Here is an 8,886-nt window from a genome sequence, read left to right on the forward strand (position 1 = left end):
TAATAAAACCTCGTGATAGAATAGACCTAAAAACTGATCATTGATACCCAATATCTTGTCCCCCAGAAATAAAGAAACTCGTCTTGGCAGGAGCACTGCCGTGCCCCCTGATAAAAAAAAAGAAGTTTTTGTTATTAAATCTATTATTTCATTTTATTTTTTTTGATCTTTATCAATTTAACTGTCATCTCTTCATGACGATTGCAGTCTAAGATAGAATCAGGATAATTTAGAAATTATAAAGTCCCGATTATTATATTATACTAGCCGATGCCCGCGGCTTCACCCGCGTGGATTTAGGTTTTTCGAAATCCCGTGGGAACTCTTTGATTTTCCGGGATGAAAAGTAGCCTATGTGCTAATCCTGGATATTAACTATCTCCATTCCGAATTTCAGCCAAATCCGTCCAGTAGTTTTTGCGTGAAGGAGTAACAAACATACACACACACACACACACACACACACATACAAACTTTCGGCTTTATAATATTAGTGTGATAAATTAGTGCCACGAAATTAGTTTCACGATATTAATTTCACAATCGATTGCACGTGTAAACGTGTAATTTCGTAATGCATGCACGAAATTAGACGTTTACGCGTGCAATTGATAATGCAATTATTGTCGTATTGTAATTAACTACTACTACTATGTCGTACTGTAACTAATTCCGTAATGTAAATTCCACTTTATCGAACTAGGATCCTCCCGATTATAAGACGCACTTACCAATGCACCATTGCGTGTCATAAGTTCATAACACATGGAGGCGGACGGAGCCACGAGAACATATTAGTTTATAATGTAGCACGCGATCTTCTCGCATAAGTATTTATTTACGCTATATACATCGATGGCTATATCAATACGAAAGTTGCATTTCAGTGTTTACTATTGAATCGAAATACATTGAGCAGACGTGGAACGGTGGATTCCCGCGTTTTTTGACAGTTGCCCGCCGCGCACTCAACCGTAGAGACGCGTTCTACGTTCAGGATTTCGATCGAAATAAAATCGAACGCGAATCGTATCGTAATTACTGTACTTGTTATTTTTGCATTGCGACAATCGCCTTTGACACTTTATTTCTATTTTGTAATCGCAATTGTTTTATTGATGATCAGTCGTTACGAACACAAAACTCAACTAAACTACATTGCCAGTGCCAAAAATCAAGTTTTTCTCAAAACGCGACAATTTTAACGTAAAAGTTCACAAAATTTATGTCCTAAGACCTTATTAAAAAATGTAAAATCATTTTTGAAAAGAGACCGTCGAATTTTTTACAGGTTCTTGTCAGGAAGAAGAAAATCATTCCAAACTCATTATCACCTGACAGCCGGTGGACTTATCTTAGGCATTTGAAAAACTCAATTTAATTAACTAAGAATGAAATTTAGCTGGTCAATACTTCAACTAAAATTGGCTCTACAATTTGTATTATCAATAAAAATATAGGATCTAGATTTAAAAACAAATCAATTATTTAGCTTAGGTTTAGATGTTCAAGTTTTGTTACATACAATCAAATCATCATTGGCTGAATTTGAGGCACAATTTTGTTAAAATCTATCTATCAGCCCATCAGAACAATTGCGATTGACTTGATCAGGTTCAAAGTTTAGCACTAAATATTGAATAGTGCATTGTTTAGTGTTGTTTATATAGTGTGACAAATTGATTCACGACAATGATAGCCTGATATAGTGCACTGTGCCAGCGATAATTGAAATTTACTGCCTCTAGCGTGCTACATAGCGCCGCGATTAGATAAAAATATTACGACTCATATCGATCTATTTTGTCATAAACTACATTCAAATAAACTGAGGAGCTGGTGTGTAAAACGGTGTATTTACTCTGCTGATCAAAATATTTCTTTTCTGTAATCCGGACGTTTTACAGCCCACTAAATACAAATTGGAACTCATTTCTATGATCTAAAACTGATATGAAGTTGCATCCAAAGTTTACGATTTTGATCACTGAATACATACTTGAACTCGTTTTCAAACAAATATGCATAAAATTATACTAAAATCGAGAACAAAGTTTAGTATTCATTCAGTTTAAATTCAGATACAAGTTAGCCCTAGACTACAATCTCAACTGGTGGTAAGTGATGATGCAGTCTAAGATTTAAGATGAAAGTGGGCTAACTTGGAAGGGATATGGCAATTTTTAATAAACCCAATGCCCATACGCCTTATTCTAAGCCATACATACCCCTTGGGTTTATACACGGCTTCGTACCGGAACGCTAAATCGTTTGGCGGCATGGCATTGCCGGTAGGGTGGTATCTGGCCATGGCCAAAGCCTCCCATCAAAAAACAAAACTTTTTGCTCCTCCTGTAAAATTTTATTTCGTGCAATTACACCGTTTTGTTCGCCAGGACCTCAATTTATATTATTACCTAATACCTAGCAAGGTTAACGTGAAAATAGAGTTTCCGGTAATTTTTACTAGGGTCACCAACCTTTTCACATACCCCAGGACAGGAATGTAATAATTAATTTTAGTCATAATATCTTCGGAATATTAAAAAGATTATTTTGAGTAGTGTGCACGAACCAAAATCCTCTTCATCCGATACAATCTTCTTACGGCCTTAGAATTGATATATTTTTTTAATCCTATCAATCGTATTTATTTCATTTCGAAAGAAAGGTTGGCTTACTGCGGCTTAAAAAATCCTTAAAATAACTTTATTTAGTGTAACTTTTTAATGTCTAATATCTAATAGATACTTAATAGTCATACAAATATTAAGTGAAAGATTACAATATACTCACTAACACTCCACTCGATTGGATTATTATTTATCGTTAATCGAATTTTAAGTGGTTTTAAATAACAATACGAATTTTAGTAGTTCCGCGTAATATTTTTCCTAAAAAGGGTAACTAATCCATATTTATTCATACTTTACTTACTTACTAATATATTAATAAAGAGGTAGGTAAAGTTTGTGAGTTTGTTTGTAGGAAGTAATCTCTGGAACAACTGGATCGATTTTGAAGATTCTGTCACCAGTAGAACGCTACATTATTATTAGATATAATAAGAATCGAGAGTCCTGCTTAATATTATGACTAAACGATGTTTAAGGTTAGTGCAGTAAGTACTGTAGAGTTTAGTTTCTTCCATCTTCTGTCTGAATGAAGTTTTTAAATAACTCTAAATTGTAAGTAATATACGAGTAACTCAATATCAAAAATTGTGGAACCGGCAGGATTCAAACTTGCGTCTCCCTTGGGTATCGCACCCGGAATAAACCTTGAAGTGTAGGTAAAACACTAGCATAAAAATAATAGATTGAACAAGTTTTTTGTTACAAGTAAATATATAAATTTTGCAAGTTATCATTGTAACAACTTTTCACCCACCAGGTAATGCTTGTTGTTCCACCTACATCTTCTACATAAGGTGCTGCGATGCACAAGGTTGCTAAAACCCACGCTATTATGATTTTTTAACATGCAATTTTTTATACCTATTAATTACGTATATCTACAGATTTTTGTTTGTTTCATGTATTTTTGATAAAGAATTTTTTTCACGCAGGTAGAGTACCTACTAAAAATTTTAAAAAAAAATTAAGTATCTTTAACATTTCCTTTTTTAAAAACTAGACCCATTCTCAATTTTTTTGAGTATTTATTTTTGCTCTAAGTCCTTGTAATAATTGTGTTCGATAGTAACCCTATCTCTATTAATAAGTAGCGTTTAATTGGCACTTTTTCCTTGTCCATACAATAAGCAAAAGTCATTTCACGCATTAATTTTATGAAAAAAATTTATTGTTATGCCTCCATTAAAAAATATACAGTAAAAAGTTAATGAGTGCCTACTGTAACGTTACGTTACGATCTAATAATATCCCATTGGTTCTCTATAAGCAGCTAATGGAACAAGACATTCTAGTAAGTATTTACTCGTTGACAATCCAGCATCTAAGAAAATACTTTCCCAAAAATTCCAGAATATAAGAACTTAGATTTTCACTGTTTTGTTTTCTTTTGTCTAGAAATGTTGTGAGTTTGTGTACTAAATGTAGAAATAGTATGTATTTAAAAACGATTCCCAAGAGCAAGTAACTTATTATAAATAGTAAGAGAAGTCATTTGAATAAGTTTTGAGTTCAGAACATTGTCTTATAATATCTATCTTGTACTTTCTAATAATCAAACATCTTATACGATACAAAGCAGGGATTAAGTAAAGCTGAAGGGCTTAAAAAAGGAAAAAAATAAATCTGCTGAGTCAGCGGAATTCGAGCCGTTCGACTGTTGTATCAAAAGTTCATTTACCTACCTGATACATTCCTCGAACTTAGTGAGCAGGTAAATCTTAATTAATTATTGCATTAATCGAAGCGGTAGTTACCTAAGTATATGTGCCTAATGCCCGCGACTTCATCCGCGTGGATTTAGGTTTTTAAAAACCCTGTGAACGCTTTGATTTTCCGAAATAACAAGTAGTCTATGGGCGTCTCTGTACCAAGTATGTATATGATGCCCGCAAGTTCATTCATGTGGACCAGGATTTTTAGAATCCCGTGGGAAAGTAGCCTATGCCCCTCCCTGGGATGCAAGCAATCTCGGTTTTGAATTTCATCAAAATTGGTTAAACGGAAGGGCCATGAAAAGTTAATAGACAGACAGACATACTGATAGACTTTCGCATTTATACCTAATATTAAGTATGGATTAATATGGGTTACATGGACATGGATTTAAAAAATATACATTATGTAACGTAATTTTTTTAAATAATAACAGGTTGAGCACCCATGCATAGCGATCAATTAAAAGTGATGAAGTTTTATGGAATTTGCTAATCTTTAAAAAAGTAATATCGAATGAAAGTAAGTAGCTATTATAAATGAATAGAAGCGCATCAAAAACACATTTAATTTGCTGACTCAGCCATGTTCCGTAGGTTTAGTATAAGATTCATCTCACCGATATTGATAGAATTCGACCGTTGAGTCACTTCAGAGTTAAACTAAACAAGTCATAATTAATAACAATTAAAAAAAACCGACTGACCTGCCAAAAAACATGGTAAAAAGTAATAATTTGAAAATGGCACCATTCCGCGTTATAGATATTGATTTTTTTTTCAAAAAAATTATAGCCAGTGTTACTGTGGATGATGTTGGATTCTAACGACACCCCTTACATCAAAATCTATTCTAGCATTTAGAAGTTATGGTGGAATAAAGAAACTCACAATAGATGCATACATACATACAAAGTACAAACATGTTCATAATATATTATATACATGAACCCTGAGAACTTAACACTCCCTTTTTGGGCAAATAGTCGTGGCTTTGATTTGAAGTTCAAGTTCGTCCATACATCTACAACCAGCGCTCCAAGCGGAAACGTGCGAAATTAAAATGATGTTACTGAATTTTTGACTTTACACTAAGAATTTTAGGTCCATTTTACACTAACGTTATTGTGTTTCGTAGCTCGAATTCTATCAAGTATCAACGTTTTGCGTTGGTGATGTAAAAGCCCGTACTAAGCACACTGGTGGAGCCGTTTATAACAGCTCAGTTAACTGGCTTCGCTGACAAGTATGCCGACCCAAATTGATTAAAATATAGCCAGACGGACACCATTTGCACTTATAGGGATATTATATATCTATACCGCGACTTTGCACCGAATTTTTTTGAAGTGAAAGATGAAAATCTTCTTTAGGCGCGTTAGGCGATTTTGGGATGGGTGAAAACTTCAAGGTCGTGTTACTACTCACTGACATGCTAATGTTAGAAAAACTAAACTAATGTTAATGGTTACAAATTAAAACCGTTGCTATTTCATACTTTTTAAGTTTTCACTACTGTCGACAGCCTCCTAACTGCCATTTTTTATTAAATTCACACCAGAATAAATCCTATCATTGGTTTCTGAGTTTTCAGATACTGTCCCACATAAAAGAAATTATGCACACCCTACTTATCCTTATACTAATTGGTATTTATGTACTATTATTATTATAATATCTTATATAAAATGAATCTTTAAGAAAACTTGTATTTTCGTAAATTAAACGATTTTTATCGGGTGGGAGGTCTCGGTCGTGGCTAGTTAACTAAGTACCACCCTACTGGCAAAGCCGTGCCTCCTAGCGATTTAGCGTTACGGTACGATGCCTTGTAGAAATCTAGAAACTTATGGGTGTGATAAAAACTGCCACACCTTGCCCAAGTCAGCCCGCTACCATCTTAGACTGCATCATCAACTCATCATTGAAAACCAGGTGAGAGTCAAGGGTTAAACAAACAAACCAATATACTTAATTGCTTGACTTGTACGCAACTCTCTAAAGTCTAAATAGATTCTGTATGATGTTATGTCCGTCTGTACACATAGCTTGTACCTATAATATATCTAATACAAACTCTCTCTGCAGTCTGCGAGTAAGTTGTAAAAGCTGCGAATGGCTCAGCCATTAAAATCTTCACTTACACTGTGACACATTTACGCACGGCTGTAAATGATAAAGCAGCAGTAGGCAGACAGCAGCTAGGTTGGACCAAAGGGGAGATTCGCTAACTCAGTGTCTAATACTGTATGATAGCCACCGAGTGAATTTTTTAATCCATTGAAGGTTTTCTACGAAAAAATATTTTCATACCACACAGTGAAGCAGCAAGTAGAACCAACCAACCTCGGTGGCTATCATTCAGTGTTAGACATTGAGTAAGCGAATCACCCTGTAATTCCCTAACTCAGTGTCTAACACTGAATGATAGCCACCGAGTGAATTTTTTAATCCATTGAAGGTTTTCTACGAAAAAATATTGTCATATTACACAGTGAAGCAACAATGTCCAACCAACCTTGGTGGCTATCATTCAGTGTTAGACATTGAGTACCTAAGCGAATCACTCTGCAGTTCGCGAACTCAGTGTCTAACACTAAATAATAGCCACAGAGCTCATTTTGACATTTATTTTAACTAAGTAGGTAGTTGATGCCCGCGACTTCGTCCGCGTGGATTTAGGTCATTAAAATCATAATTACCCGTGGGAACTCTATCGTTTTCCGGGATAAATAAAATAAAATAAAAAAATAAAAAGTAGCCTATAGTCACTCTCCAGGTTTTTACTTATAGGTAGTGGTATGGGGTACCCATGCAAAAAAAACACGTTGATCTGTTGCACCGTTGCGAGTTGCGACTCGATTGTAGGACAAACCAATAAACCAACAAACAAACACACTTCCGCAATTGTTAAATGGATAGTGATCAGTAGTGATGTTCTCTGGTCTGTGGTAGTGATCCATTGAAGGTTTTCTACGAAAAATCATTTCAATATCACTCAGAGAAGCAGTAATGTAGAACCAATCAATGTCAAATGCGCTCGGTGGTTATCATTCAGTGTTAGACACTGAGTTAGTAAATCAGCTCGACGGTCGTTCTTTTTGTTCATTTAGATGAAGTTTCTCATTCAACATTTAGGATGAAATGTGCGAGTCAGACTCGCACTCGAAGGATTCCGCACCTACTATCGTACAAGATATAATTACACTAAAGTGTCTACTTTTAATTTTTTTATTTGGCATGGTGGCCATTTTGAAATTTTTATTGTTTGTTGTTACAGCGGCAATAGAAATACACATTCTGACTCTCAAAATCGCTACTCTCGTCCTGTTACGGTTCATGAGATATTGCCCGCTGACAGAAAGACGGACGGACGGACAGCGGAGGTTTAGTGATAGGGTCCCGTAGGCAACTTTCGGTACGGAACCCTGAAAATAAATCATATCTTTCATTTAGGTAGTAGGTAGGCAGTAGTTCCATCGAAGTGGATATTATTATATGACATCCTTCTTTTCGTGATAAATATCTAAATCCTTATAGCGATATAATTAGTTGAAGAAGTCATTAAAATTGATTAAGTTGCTAAGAAGGTATAGGTGGGTAGGCAACTCGGCGAGAACTTATTGCATACCTAGGTACCGTAACTAATAACCGTCCTCTTTAGGAGAATTATTCTAGATTTTATTGAGGGCAATCAAACATAGGCAAACTGGTTTTTTTCGCAGATTCATTTTTAGAGGATAATTATATGTTAATGACGTGTAAGTACCTCTACCTACCTGCGTGACTATTTTGCAATATCCTTCAAAAACCGGCTAAGTGCGAGTCAGACTCGCGCACTGAGGGTTAAGATAAAGTAAGATGACTATACCAAGTGGGGTATCATATGAAAGGGCTTTACCATTCTAAAACATATTTTTATTTATTTTTATGCATAATAGTTTTTGATTTATCACGCAAAATGTCGGAAAAAAACCCGAGTACGGAACCCTCAGTGCGCGAGTCTGACTCGCACTTAGCCGGTTTTTTAATACATAATACATATAGCGAGCAAACGAGCAGGTGCGGGTCAGCTGAATATGATGTTATGAGTACCGCTGCCTAAGAACATTTGCAGCACTAGAGGAGGTTCTCTAATGCGTCACCAATGCGTTGCTGGCCTTTCAGGAATTTGTTGAACTTATTGTTGTCGAGACGGGCATTCGTTCCACTGAGTCAGATGATGTTAATAAAGTAAATATACCCAGTTACCAGAGTCGGGGAGATCTAAAACAGGCGCGAAATGTCAGTTAATATTAGCCCCCTCACACACACCCTTGCGCGGTACTTTGTTTCTTCTACGAGCTGATACCACGATACTTTCACAAAAGATATAAATACCTTTTGTCTAACAATTCCTCTTATGCGCTATGTTTATCGAAATTCTAAACACGTTACAGCAGCAAGATTTTTAAGGCTCCGTAGTAGACCAAGAAACCCTTAGGCCAGCCTTACTCGGGCAGCTTGAAGCAGTCAGGACTGCTTCAAGCTGCGACTAC

Source organism: Maniola jurtina, chromosome 22 (genome assembly GCF_905333055.1).
Source record: "Maniola jurtina chromosome 22, ilManJurt1.1, whole genome shotgun sequence".
Lineage (NCBI taxonomy): Eukaryota > Metazoa > Arthropoda > Insecta > Lepidoptera > Nymphalidae > Maniola > Maniola jurtina.